General features: G+C 41.9%; 1 protein-coding gene across 9 annotated transcripts in view; it reads left to right on the forward strand.

The window, feature by feature from the left end:
• Positions 1-5115: 5115 nt before the first annotated feature.
• RALGAPB (Ral GTPase activating protein non-catalytic subunit beta) overlaps positions 5116-15132 on the forward strand; it is an 85711-nt gene continuing 75694 nt past the window's right edge. For 4 of the 9 annotated variants that reach the window (XM_028524574.2, XM_028524575.2, XM_036009822.1 and 1 more), the window contains exon 1: positions 5118-5357. The gene's annotated coding sequence lies outside the window, so the exon portion shown is untranslated. Of the gene's footprint in view, positions 5358-6745; positions 6907-15132 lie in introns of all 9 variants that reach the window. The other 5 variants (XM_036009824.1, XM_028524576.2, XM_028524578.2 and 2 more) reach the window with 3 other exon arrangements.

Raw genomic sequence — 15132 nt, forward strand, 5'->3', positions numbered from 1 at the left:
CCCCCTCGCTTTCCACCCCTCCCCATCCACGGCTCTGTGGGTTGGAGAAGCCCATGTATCAAGGGCAGGCCTAACCCATCACCTTGGTCTAGGGCAGGTGCAGTGATAACCAAGCCAAGCAGGTTTTCCTCTTGGGGTGTTCTGAGTACGTCAGGAGCCTGAGTAATAGGTTGCAGGACCAGACAGAAAGAGACAGGAATTGAGTCCCTTTAGCATCAGAGTCCAGAGGTGCAGAGCATTGAGCTCCTGTTGCAGGCAAGAGAACCATTTCCAGAACTCTTAGAGGGGAGGATGGTATTCCAATTTCCAAACTACATTAGTGCTCTACAAGCCCTGGCTTTGAGCAGCACTCAGTCTGCAGTGCAATGAGGACTGGGGGGTCAGTTTTCCTCAAATTTTTTAAGATGTGGCCACATGACAATAATTCCTGTATTCTTTTTCTTCTAAGAAACCTCACATTCACCACCGTTGTGCCATTACTAGAGGGAGCTAAATGAGTCTCTGCACAGCAGCCTAAAGCAGGGGTGTCAAACCCATTCTCACCAGGGGCCACATCAGCCTCGAGGTTGCCTTCAAAGGGCTGAAATAATTTTAGGACTCTATAAATGTAACTACTCCTTAACTGTGAAGGAGTTGAAATTACATTTGGCCCTTTGAAGACAACTGCAAGGCTGATATGGCCCCCGGTGAAAATGAGTTTGACGCCCCTGGACTAAAGGGGGTTACCAACATAGTTACTTACATAAGCAAGGAACCCGAACAGCGTTTAAAGATGATGAATGAAGCCAATGGTGGCCTTGGTGGTGTGTACCAGGAATAGCTCCCCAAGGCCTCTCTGTTCCCGTGACTGCATCTGCCATGTCACTGGACTGCCTAACTCTGCCAGCACTGGGAAACAGCCTAGTGAAGTCGTTGAGCCTGTAGAATTGTGATGTTGTCCTTTAACTGCTGCGGGGCCTGGAGCACATGCTTTTGCCTCTTTGAACCCCAGTTTCTGGCTCTGCAATTTGACCATTCGAATAGCAACTACCCGAAATAGCAAGGATTAAATAAAACTGCACATTAAGCCCTGACTGGTGTGGCTCAGTGTTTTGGGCATATGAACCGCAAAAGGAAGGGTCTCTTGATTCCCATTGGGGCACGTGACCGGGTTGTGGGGCAGGTCCCCAGCTGGGGGCGTGTGAGAGGCAACTGACCGATGTTTCTCTTCACATCATCGTTTCTCTCCCTCTCTTTTGCCCTTCCTTCTCCTTTCTCTAAAGTATAAATAAATAAATAAAAGTCTTTTTTTAATGCATGTTAAATGCACAACATAGTACCTGCCTCACACTGAATATTCAATAAATGTCAGCTATTTTTATTTGATGAGCAAGTCTAGCTAGTTGATAGTCAAAATGAACAAATACAAAATGTCATTATGATAGGCATCTGTTAGCCTGACACCATGAATACTTTTTTTCTTTGCTAATTTGCAGACATCCCATTGGGGTGGTGTTAAGCATCACTACCATTGATTGAACTTTTATTAAATGCCATGCACTGTATATATAATTACTCCATTTAATCTTCATAATAACCCAGTGAGATAGATTTAATTACCCTCCACTTTATAAATGAGGAAACCAAGGCTCAGAGAAATGAAGGGACCTGTCTCCCTTCTAATGAGTGGCTCAGCTGGTTTTCCATTTCCTGCTGTAGTAAGTAGTGAGAAATGTTGCAGGCTGGTTTCATAAATAGCGTGAGCACACCAGCCTGTCAGATGCTTGTTTGTACTAGAAAACTGGAAATTAGGATATTTTACTATTCCCTCCATCTGCTTCAAATTATTGCCTGTAATCCAGTCTTCCTAAAATATTCCCTATCCAAGTCAACAGTCTTGAGGACTGAACTTGTGAACCCGACATGTACAGAGACAATAGGCCTTCATTATTGTTGTACCTAAAGCAGGAGTCATCCTTGGTCTTCTGAGCTTGAGAATTTCTTTGTAGGGTTTTATCGAGGTGGCCCAAGAGCCAGGATTAGGGCCACCTATTGGAAAATTGGTGTCCGGCACCAGAGGCCCTGGTGAAGCAGGTGGGAGTTAGGCAGCAGAAACAAGCCAGAAGAACAGAGAGCTGGAAGAATGCAGGTTCATCTGTCCATTCAAAAAATATTTGTTAGGCACTGTGCTGGCAAGTACACAGATTGTAAGTTGAATTAAGTCACATCAGAGCTAGTTAGGAACAGTCTGTATGTGCTGGGCCTTGCTCTAAGCTAGGCATGCCGCTCTGAACAAAGAGGAGTGGCCCCAGTCTAAACAGCACTGAGCAGCAGAAACGTAATGCAACCTACATGCACAGTTTAAAATTTTCCTAGTAGCCACAGGAAAGAAAAAGCAGATGAATATATTTTAGTAACATATTTAATCTGCTGCATCAGAATATTTGTCATTTCATCATGTAGTCAATATAAAAATTTTTAGTGAGATATCTTACTTTTTTTTCCCCAAATGAAGTCTCTGACATCTGGTATACATTTTATACTTATAGCACATCTCAGTTTAGACTGTGTTTCAAATTCTCAGTGGCCAACATGTGGCTGGTGGCTATCTTGTTGGATATCAGATATCTAAATGATGTCTGGCAGACCAAAGGGTGGTGGGTTGGAGTCCCAGTCAGGGCACATGTCCGGGTTGTGAGTTTGGTCCTTGGCTGGGACACCTATAAGAGACAACCAATCAGTGTTTTGATGTCTCTTTCTTCCTCCTTCCCTCTCTCTCTAAAATCAATAAGCTTGGGTGAGAATAAAAAAAAAAAGAATATGGAAGGCGTGAGCTCAGGGGAGCTCAGGGTACTACAGCAGGAGGAAGAGGACACCAGCCAACGCAGTCCTAGTATGTGTAAGGCCTTGGGAAAAAGTTTTTAGCATGGTCCCTGCCTATATAAACAAGTTGCTTAAAGGCATGTTACAAAATTTATGAGCCCATGTGGAGTACAGTGATTTATTGATGAAGATTTAGAATGATGGGTAGAGAAGAGGTACCGGGGACTTTATTTACTGTTCTATCATTGCAGACGAAGAATCCTGGTAGTACCCAGATGCCACCTCCTTCTGTCCAAGTCCAGAAACCATCTCTTCATTTTTTATTATAAAATGTGCTGTTCTTATTTAATTTCATGTTTCCCACGGCAAAAATGTATGCTGTTTGGAACCTGTTAACATTGAATTAATATAGGTCTTCTTAACTCTGTAGTTCTCTAATTCTCTAGTTCTCGTATTTAATGCTGGGTATGTTATTTACTCATGATGCTGCATCATCCATGGGTGGTAGGCCCTGCATACTGGCTTCCAATGACTCAAAGATTTTTACTGTGTCTCGCTGATGAGAACTATAAATATAAGCCTTACCTAGAGTATGCCAGGAAATGTGAACGATCATTTATTTTCTGGTCATGTTAAATTTACCACTTTGAAGATGGTTTCATAAATGTAGACCAACACATCTTCGAATCATACTTCAACTCTTTAGGTCATACTCACTGCATTTCTAAAATGGGATTGATTTCAACATTGGCCACCCTCCTACTTTTCACACAGCACCAGCAGTGGGAAGCTCAGGAAAGGGGTGTAGGAACAATTAAAAAGAGTAGTCCTATTCATACAAGACAAACCCATCCCTTGTTCTCTATGGCTTAAGATGAATGAGAACACCATGCTATCACATTGATTGGAGATAAGAACATCCATGGGAAGAGGACATTGGTGTTTCAGAGTAACATCTCAGAAGTCCTTGGAGAAGACAGGCATGGCCGCTCCTGCCAATGGGGGTGAGGTGACCACCCTGGGGGTCAGCTGGGGAAGGGAGTAGAGAGTACATAGAACAGAGGATGCCTGCTGCCCTCTCTCACATCACCCTGGCCAGAGCAGCACTGTGCAGTTCAAGTCCAAGTGTCTGCAGTGAACTATTGATAGCTCAGAATCTTAAACTCACCCTGGTTTCACTGTGAATGAGTGAATTACTTTCTACCCTCTAGCTTAGAAAGGCAAGAAATAAGTACTATATTTCTTGCTGGGCTTCTTAAGATATTTGTGACATAGTGTTTAATCAAAATGCATCACTTTGATTCACAAAGTATTCTGGATACAGCCCTGCTCCTGTCCTGGAACATGCTTTGTGTTCTTCCTCCTTACCTTCAAGCTACTTTTCTGTTGTGGTGTATGGTGCAAAGTCTTGAGAAAACACACTTCTCTTCTATCCTTTTTATGAGAGTATCAGTTTCCTTGTCACTCCTTCTTCCTGGTGTCTTCTAATTGAAGGTAAGGAGGAGGAGTCAGTATCTTCTTTGTTTCCTTCTGCTCTTTTCATCACTATTCAAACACTCTGGTGCCTTCTTCCCTGAGTATCAAAGACAGTCTCAAGGCCAGGACCTCCCTCTTCTTCTCTTAGCCCCAGTTTCCTCCCTACTTGCTAACGCTTGCGCTGTACTTCTCTAATGGTATTTATTATTTTCTTCGTTGAAGCTGAAACCAGATTACTGAAAGTGGTGCTGTTTACAAATTGTGTGCTTGCATTGCAAACTGGTATCTCCTGCTATTATTATTACTATTAATAATGTCTTATCGCGTATATCAGACTCAGCTCCTTAATGAGAGGCTCTGAATCTGATGTCTCTGATTCACCTTTGCAACTCACACTAGTCGGGAACTGAGCATTGCTCATAATTAATGCTATACCGGCGGGTAAAGGGCAACATTTCAAAGGAAGAGTGCTGCAATGGGATGTGAGAAATTTCAGAACCTGGGTGGGAGCCAGAATCTTGCAGAGAAGACCCAAATTCCGTAGGCACCTAAAACAGGCAGAGTCCGGATTGAGTCACAGGGACGCAGGTGAGCGCCAGCCAATATGTATAGCGATGAAGTGTGTGCATCCGTCATTTCACTCCTCCCGCTCGGCTTGATTCCGAAAGGGAGGGGAATGTACCCCGCGCGGCTATCTGGGATAGCTGCGCTAGCGCAGCTTCCGGCTCCGAGTCTCGGGAATTATTTGACGCCGCAGCTTCGGACTCCCGCTGGTCTCCGATAGGACGCGCGGCGCACGCGCAATGGCTCACTGGGCTCGGGGAGCTATTTGACGCTGCCGCCCTTAGCAGTCGGAAGTTGACTGAGCAGAGCTCAGCCGGCCGGCCCTACCGGCCTTCGTCGTCCCCAGGCGCCGTCGGAGAGTCGCTGACCGGTGGACCGACCGCCCTCCTGAGGACAGTAGGCTGGGGTAGCGTGGACGCCGGTCCTATGCCGCAGGTGGCGTGAGGCGGAAGGCCGAGTGCGGCCGGCGGAGGCGGCACCCGCCCCAGCAATGCGGGCCCCGCCCGTCGCCTCAGGTAACCGGGCGGCCCTCCCCGTCCCTGCCGGACCCTCCCCTCTCCTCCCCTCCGGGCGGTCCCGAATCGGCCGAGCCTGCTTCTCGGCCCCGGGTGCTCCCAGAGCCCGGCCTTCGGGAGCAGATCTCAGCATTTTTTTCTGGGGCCCCACGGGGCCCCAGGAAACTTGACCCTGGAGTCGGCCGCATCTGACGGGTCTGTTCAAACCTGGTCTAGTCCTTGGGAGCTGCCCGGGCCTGGCGTAGCCCGCTCCCGGCACCCTGGGGGAGGGGGCGGGTCTGGAGCGGCGCAGGCCAGCTCCGGGGAAGAATTTGGTCCAGGAGAAAGGTTGGCCGAGTTGTTTCCTCCCTCTGGGGACGATGCTGCCAATTGCACAGTGAGACTCGGATGAGGAAGAGTTAATACTGAGCATCAACCGCGAACCCTTGTTAAGCGCTTACTGTATGCCAGGCATTGTGCCAGGCCATTACGTTCACCACATCTAACTTAATCCTACTTGTAAGGTAGGATTATGATCCCCGTTTTACTGTGGAGGCAACTGAGGCCCGGAATGGTTAGGTGACTTACTTGCCCAAGGTCACCTGGCTGGTAATTTGAACCCAGGCTGTCTGACTCCAGATTCAAGTTTTAAAAATTAGGTCAGTGTCTCTCCAACTTTGCTGCAGTTTAAAATCACCCCGGGGGAGCTTTGGAAGATTCCTGATGCCCAGGTAGCACACCCAGAGCAATTAAATCAGAATTTGGGGATTGGTGGTGGTGAAACCAGACCAGTATTTTTTTTAAAAAGATTTCCATGTGATTTCAGTGTGCAGCAAAGTTTGAGAGCCTCTAGGTAATTCTGCATGTCAAAAGACGTTTCAGTATTTTTCTCTTTAAGTGTGTAGGAGAATCATCTGGGAATTTGTTAAAAATGTAGTTCCACAGGCAGAGAGAGGTCTTTTCATTGGGCCCACAGACTGCCAACCACTCCTGGTTTAAACTCTGTCGGGGATGGGCAGTACCTGTCTGCAGGGTTTCTGAGTTAGCTGGACCTTCTGAAGCATAGACATGTCATGCAAAACTGTCGGTTGGAGTTTTCCTGAATCTACAGTAGCCGTAGGTAAATGTCTTTAACCTCTGGGTCCTCTTTGCACATGCTGCTCCTCTACCGAGACTCTCCTCCACATCTTGTCGCCGCCCCACCCAGATGCACACACGTCTGCCCTCTCTCCTACGCACGCAGGTATCCTTTTCTTCCTGTGTCTGGCTGCCTAGCGTCCAACATTGCCAACATTCAAGATGCCTCTCAGCCTGTGGCCCCCAACACCGTGGATCTTACCTGTCTGCTCCTTAGCATAATGGGATTTACCAGTTATTTTTCAGTGTTGTGTTTCTGTCTCTTCTACTAGATTATGAGCAGCCTGAACCATGTGTTCTCCATCTCTGTATTCCTCCCTGTGCTTTGACATACAGACTCACAAAGGTTTTACCGAATGGAATGTTTGAGTACCTTTGTGCCCTAGACTTCATGCTACAAATAAATTCTTCTCTATTTCCATTTTTGCAAAAGGTATGTGATAGTTCTTAACCTACAGAGTTTTGTTCTTTTTGCTTGGAAATACTTTAGTTAGTGTAATTGATTTATCCACGTAGCAATTGAATAAATGCATTGAGTTCCTGACCACTGGCAAAGTACTGTGGGACTAACTCTGCAATCAACGTTGGTTGACTTTTAATGTCTGACTTTATCACAGTCTGTTACAATCAGTTCTTTAGTGGAAACCTTTTTGTTGCCCTTAGGCTTTGCATATATCCCCATCTCACTGGCCAAAATAGTGTTTAATTGTCATCCATTAAATATTATTGCCTTGTTGGTGCTTGGTAAATACTTGTGGACAGAATTGTTATCGGGAGTAGTTCACTCTCTTTACCAGGAGAGATGACATAAGAAGTACTTAATGAAGACTAAAACCTTGATGTCGGAGAAATTGAGAAACTTAGTGTATCTTTAGTGCATAATGCTTTAAGTGCTATTGCCCAACATATTTATAACTTTTAGAGGAAGGCAGGGCAATAATTCAGATTGTATTTGTTCTTGGCTGGTCTAAAAACCATGTAAGGTTTATAAAACTGAGTGAGTATGTGTACGAAGGTCATTATGAAGTGATTTTTAGACAATAAAGATATAGTTTTTAAAGATTTTATTTATTCATTTTAGAGAGGGGGAGGGAGGGAGAAAGAGAGAGAGAGAAACATCAATGTGCGGTTGACTCTCATATGCCCTTTGTTGGGGACCACGCCTGCAATCCAGGCATGCGCCCTGACTGGGAATCGAACTGGCGACTCTTTGGTTCTCAGGCCGGTACTCAGCACTCAATCCAGTGAGCCACCCCAGCCAGGGCAATAAAGATATTTTTATAGCAGTTAAATATGGTGAAGTATGTGGCAAAATAAGAAAATACACATTTCAAATAATGACATTGTTTGCAGCATAAGGATTGTATAGAAAGATTTTCTTGGTTTAGTTTTGTACTTTGTCTCAATTTTTAGGCTAAGGCTAATGTAGAAACTGATGGGACAGTTCATGTTAAATTCAGATACTCAAGAAACCTGCCCTTGTTTCTCTGATCAGATATGGACAGTATCCAGCTCTGGTCTGAGCACATGGAAGAAACTTAATCTTTAAGCCTGAGGTTTAGATCTTTAGTTGATCCTCAAAGTAAAGGTGAAAATTCCACATGCTCAGTTAAAGGCCGAAGTGACTCTAATCCTAATAGCCTGAAACCTAGAAATGGATTCTTTTTAATTTGAGATTCCTATTAGTATTAGCAGGTGTGTTACCTGGCATTTGTAAAAACCTTTCAGATAGAATACATGATTTCCTTTGGAGCAAGGTGATTAAAGTTACAGAATTAAGGTATGTGGAGCTTAATTCTAAGTTTTTATAGGTGAAGAAAGCAGGTAACTTGCCCAAGACTTTTCATGGCTGGCTCCGAGCACATCTAGGACTAGTCAGCAGGCCACCTTTTCTGGATGTAGTATTTCCTTCCACACCCATTCCTCCCCTGTGAGAGGATGTCTTTGTTGTTGTTTTGTGTTGTTGTTGTTTTGTTGGGGATTGGGGAAGTGTTCCCAGTCGTTGGCTATGTTTGAGATGTTCAATTAGAAGTAAAGTGAGTGCTTGACGTGTGCCACATGTACTTTGCTGTGTAAACTGGGATACCAAGGTACCGAAGACACAGCTTCTGTCCTCGGAGTCTAAAGTCAAGGTCGTAATCAAAGTTGAAGTATAGTATCTGCCAGCTCTGTCTTTCTGCTGTGACGGACTACTCCATGTGTGTGTTGTCCAACATAGTAGCTTCTAGTCACATGTGACTGTTGAGCACTTGAAATGTGACTAGTGTAACAAAGGAACTGAATTTCTAATTTAATTTACATTCGTTAAATTAAATTATTTAATTAAATTTAAGTAGTTAGATGCAGATATGGCCTTTGTATTGGTCAGAGCAGGCCCAAGGCATAAAAGATGAGAAATGTGTTGGTGTTGTAGGGAAGGCAGGGTTATTCATAATTTTTTTGGGTAGACTAGCAAAAACAACCTGTTTCTATAATAGGAGGAATGTAGACAGAACCTGTCTGTCTTGTAATTCAAGTGTTTTATAGGTTTCCTAAAAGTTAAAATCTGGTATACGGGTGAATACATTCTTATTTAGCCAAACTGGATTGATATTTGCCTTTAAGGTCAATAGGAGCACAACAGAAATATGAACTATGGTCTTTTTCCCTTTATTCGTCATAGTTATATGGATGACCTTGAGTGCACTTGTGTGCCTTAAAATCCAGCAAGGCTCATTTATTTACTCAGTGTTTGGCTCTCTGTGGGCTGTTTTTCTAAGAGAAGTGAGGCATGCCTGATAACATGTACCTTGTATTTTTACATCTCAAAGTATGTCGACTTTTATTATTTTATTTGATCCTTCCCCCAAATCACTTTAGCTAGCTAGGTACTGCAGGTATTCTCCCTGTTTTACATATCAGAAAACTATGACAAAGAAATAGCAAGTGACTTGTCCAGGGTCATATGGTGAAGTATGGAATCAGAAAAAAGAAAAGAGCATTGGACTTTGAGGCAAGTTTCTTGTTACAGTTATACCGTCGTTTGATGTGGCCTGAGCAGGCCACATCACCTTCCTTTGTTTCCTCGCCTAGGGCTAGCTGTCTTACTTAGCGTTCTAGGCTTGTTGTTGGAATAAAATGAAGTAACGTGCGAAAACTCTTTAAAAATGATCAGTTATATGAAGCTACGTTGTTATTAAGCAAGATCTTCAGCAGTTTTTCTGTTGTATGTTGCTGATACCTCATCATGTCAGTTATTGTTCTGAATACTGTACTATGGTGTCATCATGAATTTCGTTTGTCTTCTTCACACTGACACCTTTTCTTGGGCTGCCATTATGTCCTGTTTATATTTACAGGACACAGTGGTACCTGCATCCTAGGACAATACCTGGCATGTAGCAGATGTTTAATAAATGTTTGTTTAATGAGATCATTGGTGTCTAGATTTGCTTTACAAAGTTTTAAAAAAATCGTCCTCTGTAATTAGACTTGAAGCTCCTTGGGAACAGGGATATGTAGTCATTGTTTTATTCTCTGCACCTGGTGTATAGAAGGCATGTAGTAAATATTGGTGAGTTAGTTGATGTAATTAATGTTAGGCTGTGGTCTTAGTATGTCTGCCACTGTATTTGTCATTTTGGTAGTTTGTCAGTTAGGCCAAACTTTCATGTTACTCTGTGGCAGTACCGACAAGCTATAAGCTGTTACCCAGCACACATCGACTGAAATAGATGCCTCCAGAGAGAGTCCTAGAAAGTGGGTGCATTTGGAATTGGAAAGGAAATTAAGTGATCTGCAAGGGAACACTGTCATCTTCCCCTTGCTCCTATCACATTAACTTCTGGAGCATTGACGGTGGAGACTTCTCTGCAAGCAGCTCATGTTGTTAGATGACAGCCTGTCTGGGGAGGAGACACAGAGTCCTGAACACAGCAGTCAGAGCCCTTAATCATCTGACATCAGTCATGCCTTCATATCTCACTACAGTGTCTAACCCTCCTCATCCTTGTCCCCATCCTTCCTACCCTCCCCCTCCTCAGTATATTAGCCACGCTGGAGTTTGTTTTTCTGCATGTCCATCAGCCTGTCTTGGACGCTTACATCATATTTCTTTAACAGTAATTCTGTTCCTGTTGTATCATTTCCACGATACAGTTAAACATTCTCTGCTTCTAGTTTTTACTAAATTAATTACCAGTCTATTCATAATCTTTCAAACTTGGTCACTGCTTAACTTTGAAATCTTAGCACCTTCTGCATACAGCTTTTTTTTTTTCTCCATTCTGGCTTTTAGTTTCTGGTGTTGTTTTTTACTAACTTGATGCAGGAATCCTTCCTCTTACATATTTTTCTTTTTTCTTCCACCTGTCTCTTACTCTCTTTTGTAAAATGTTTTATTTATTTATTTTTTGAGGAGGGGAAGAGGAAGAAAAACATTGATGTATGAGAGAAACATTGATTGGTTGCCTCTTGCACATCCCCAGCTGGGGACCTGGCGCTAATCCATGCATGTGCCCTGACTGGGAATCAAACCTGCAACCTTTTGGTTTGTAGGCCGATGCTCAGTCAATCCATTGAGCCACACCAGCCAGGGCTTACTCTCATTCTTAATTCACTAAGTTTTCTTATCTCTGTTAAAATTGTATTCTTTCAGTACCCAGTTCATGTGCCCCATAAGCTGTAGTCTTCCCTGATCTTATCTTGTTTTCCACCTCAGCCCTTCTGTCAGCCAAAAGTAATCTTTTGTCCTCTGAATTTCCATAATATCTTCCCTAAAACTTTTTAAAAATGGTATTTAGTACTTCAGCTTTCTAACTTATATTACAGTTATGTGTGTCTTATCTCATTAATTAAACTATAAACTCATTTGAAATGGGAACCAAGTCCTTTTAATCTGTCTCCTTGGTCTTAACAACTACATTGTATATAGTAGATGGTTAATAACTATTGAGTCAACTTAGTGGTTACTGCCAGTGTCTGGGTGTTTATACGTGTAGTCAGGATGCTGATATGTGTACTCATCAATTCCATGGCACAATAATCTATAAATAAAAACTTACTACATCAAACAGTACCAGTTCTGCCACTCAGAACTACTTGGTTTCTCTGTGATCCTTCTAATTGTTAGTCATTTGTATATCTAGTTTTAATTATGATATATGTTTTTATTCCTCCACAGAATAGTTGTTTATTGATTACTTACTACAGAGTAGAACATGTTCCAAACATCTTATTACATACATTGATTTTCTAATCACCCACCACAACAACACAGAAGTAGACTATTACCCTACTGTTATTCCCATTTTACAGATAAGGATGCTCAGACACAGAGTTAGAATGTTTGCAAGGTTTCCCAGCTTGCAGGTGGCGAAGCTGGGATTTGAATCTAAGAAGTCTAGTTCTAGAGCCCTAGCTCTTAACCAGTCCTCCTACATATTTTCATGCTTCTCCTGTCTGGTTAATGGCTAGATTATAGTATATATAGTTTTTATGCTCTGATTATGGTTATCCCGTTTGTTATATCTTCATCTGATTTTTTTTTCATTGCTTTGGTCGGGGGTGGGTGGAGAGAGAGAGAGAGAGAGAGAGAGGGAGAGAGGAGAAAGAGGGCGGGGGGAGAGAAAAGCATCAATGTGAGAAAGACTGATTGGTTTCCTCTCAGATCCGCCCTGACCAGGGACCAAACCCACAACTTAGGCATGTGCCCTGACTGGTAATTGAACCTGTGACCTTTTGGTTTACAGGCTGATGCTCCAACTGAGCCACACTGGCTAGGGCTGTAAGTTTCTTGAAAGCATTTATTTCATTTTCTTACATTTAATCATTTAAACATTAATATACTTAGAGAATTAAGTTTTCTTATATTTAAAAACTCTCAAAAGCTTTTAAGAAGAATTTAAAAGCTGTTAAGCTTGTTTTTATTTTTTTCCTTGTGTTTTTTTTTAATTTAAAATTTAATTTATTTACTTCTAGAAAGAGGGGAAGGAGAGAGAAAGGAGAGAAACATCAATGTGTGGTTGCTTCTCACCACACCCCCTGCTGGTGAACTGGCCCACCATTTAGGCATGTGCCCTGACTGGGAATCACACTGAGGACCATTTGGTTTGCAGGCTGGCGCTCAATCCACTGAGCCACACCAGTCAGGGCTGGAATATGCATTTTATACCAGAGCCTCCTACATGGAATTTGAGAACTAGTTTGTTTGGTTTTTTCTTCCTTAAAATATTTTTTCTTCCAATAATCTGTTATCTGGAATGGATGCTAAATATTCCTTAAATATTTAGAAACGGTTAACTCAATTTTTTTACTAAAAACTAGCTTAAAGCAAATGGACATTTTTTGATTTTTATTTGTATATGACGTACAAAATTTTGGACATCCTTCAGTGGGATAAAGGGAACACCTTCTAACATATTCCTTTTTCCTGTGGGTAAACCTTGACATTTTGAAACGTTTATTCAGTATCTACTGTGTGTCAGGGACGACTAAAAGATTCAGGAAGTGAGGTTTCCACTCGAGAAAGGTTGACACACTTGTGGTGAAGATTATCTTTACACATCTAACGAATAAGCTAATATGAAGCTTGGTGTTGACAGCCTCTTACAGGCACTCAGAGCTGGGGAGGGGGGATGGTATGAGGAGTCAAGAAAAGTTTTACCAAAGAGAGGACACTTGAGCTGTGTCATAAAGAATGAGTACTGCCCTGGCTGGTGTGGCTCAGTTGGTTGGAGCATTGTCCTGTAACCGAAAGGTCGCGGGTTTGAATTTCTGTCAGGATGCATATCTGGGTTATGGGTTTGATCTCTGGTCTGGGTGCGTAAGGGAGGCCCCCAATCGATGCTTCTCTCTCACACTGATGTTTCTCACTTTCTCTCTCTAAAAAGCAATGAAAAAATGTCCTTGGGTGAGGATTAAAAAAAAAAGTACATCATAAGGTGGATCAGGGTGGACAAGGTGGGGAATGGCAGTTAACTCAGTGGGAGTACTGTGAGCAGTGATACGGAGTATGAAAATGCTCGTTAGGTTTGAGGAATGACCAGTAATTGTGGCTGTGGCTTGTCAGTATGTGGGGGGCTTGTAGGGGAGTGGGGTGGGAGGGAAGTGGTAGTAGAAGATGATTCTGGGAAGGTAGACTAAGCAATTTCAATTAGAATTCTAGTAAGGATTTTTTTAGATTGGGTAAAATAATCTTACATTTTATATGGAGGAACAAATGACTGAGAGTAGCCAATAAAGTTTTAAAAAAGAACAGTGAAAATGAAGGGGGCTTCCTTTACAGATACTAAGAAATTTCATCAAGCCACTGAATTTAAATATTGGCATTAACATAGGAATATTCAAATGGTTGGGCAGAACAGATTCCCAAACAGATTCCCATATAAATGAGAATTTAATGTGACCCAACTGGTATTTCAGTTTATCGAGAAGGGATGTAGTTTTAATAGGTGATGCTGGCACAACTATCTAGAAGAAAATTAAATTGGACCTTTTTTACACCTCTTATAGAAGTAAATTCCAGATGAATATAAAACTTAAATGTGAAGAATTTAACAATTACCTTTCATGGAAATCTAGTAGACTTCATATATACTCTAGGGTTATATTTTCAAACTCTTGGACCTTGACCCATATAGTAAGTGAAGTGTATTTTACATCGTGACCCAGAACAGATGCATATATGAAAAAATGAAGCAAGTTTCACAGAACATTTACTTACTTTTACTATTTATGATGCCTTTATTGTATATTCATATAATTAAAAGTTAAAGCATTAACCATTTCATTTATTTCATGACTCACACTGGAAAACGATGATGAAGTAGATGGGAGGTAGAAACCACCTGTATTTTTCGGAATATAAGATGCACGTTTCCCCCCCAAATTTGGGGGGAATAATGGTTGTTAATGCTGCTGTCGCGTTCTGTTTACATTTACATTGGTGAAATATTATGTTATGTTATTAAATATTTTACCACATTCTTGCTTCAAAATTCTTTCCTCTAAAACCTAGGCGCGTCTTATGGTCCAAAAAATACAGTAAGTCAGACTCAAAACTAGAAGTTATAAAAGGTAAATATTTGGCTAAAATGATGAAATTTTACTTCATACCTGTCAAATTGGCAAATCAATCTGTCTGATTCCTGGCAGGAGGTTGGTGGTGAGAGGAGGAAAGAGGTTCCATTCAGTTGTAATGTAAATGGAGTTGTTACGGCTTTTTTGAGATGCAATCTGGCAAGACTTACTAACATTAAAAGTACATATATTCTTTGATCCAAGAGTTTCACCCTTGGGAATTTGTTCCATAGAAATTAAAAGGCGACTGTTTAAAATACATGAACAAGCATGTTTATTGCATCAGTATTGCCTGGTAACAACAACAACAACAAACAATGGGAGTTGGGGAATAAAGTAAATGTACCTTATTAAGAGACTGGTTGAATAAATTATGCCATGTCCATGTCATGGAATGTTACACAGCCATTAGGGAGAATCTTATGAGTTGGAAGGATATTCATAAGTACTGTTGAATGCATAAAAATGTATAGAAAAGTATACAGTCCCTAGTTATGACTATATATATAAATTATTTTAATAATATTGCATTAGGGTGGAGCAAAATACAACAGGAAACATTGGGTTATTGAGATTATTTATCCAGAGAGGTGGATTATTT

Source organism: Phyllostomus discolor, chromosome 9 (assembly GCF_004126475.2).
Source record: "Phyllostomus discolor isolate MPI-MPIP mPhyDis1 chromosome 9, mPhyDis1.pri.v3, whole genome shotgun sequence".
Taxonomy (NCBI): domain Eukaryota; kingdom Metazoa; phylum Chordata; class Mammalia; order Chiroptera; family Phyllostomidae; genus Phyllostomus; species Phyllostomus discolor.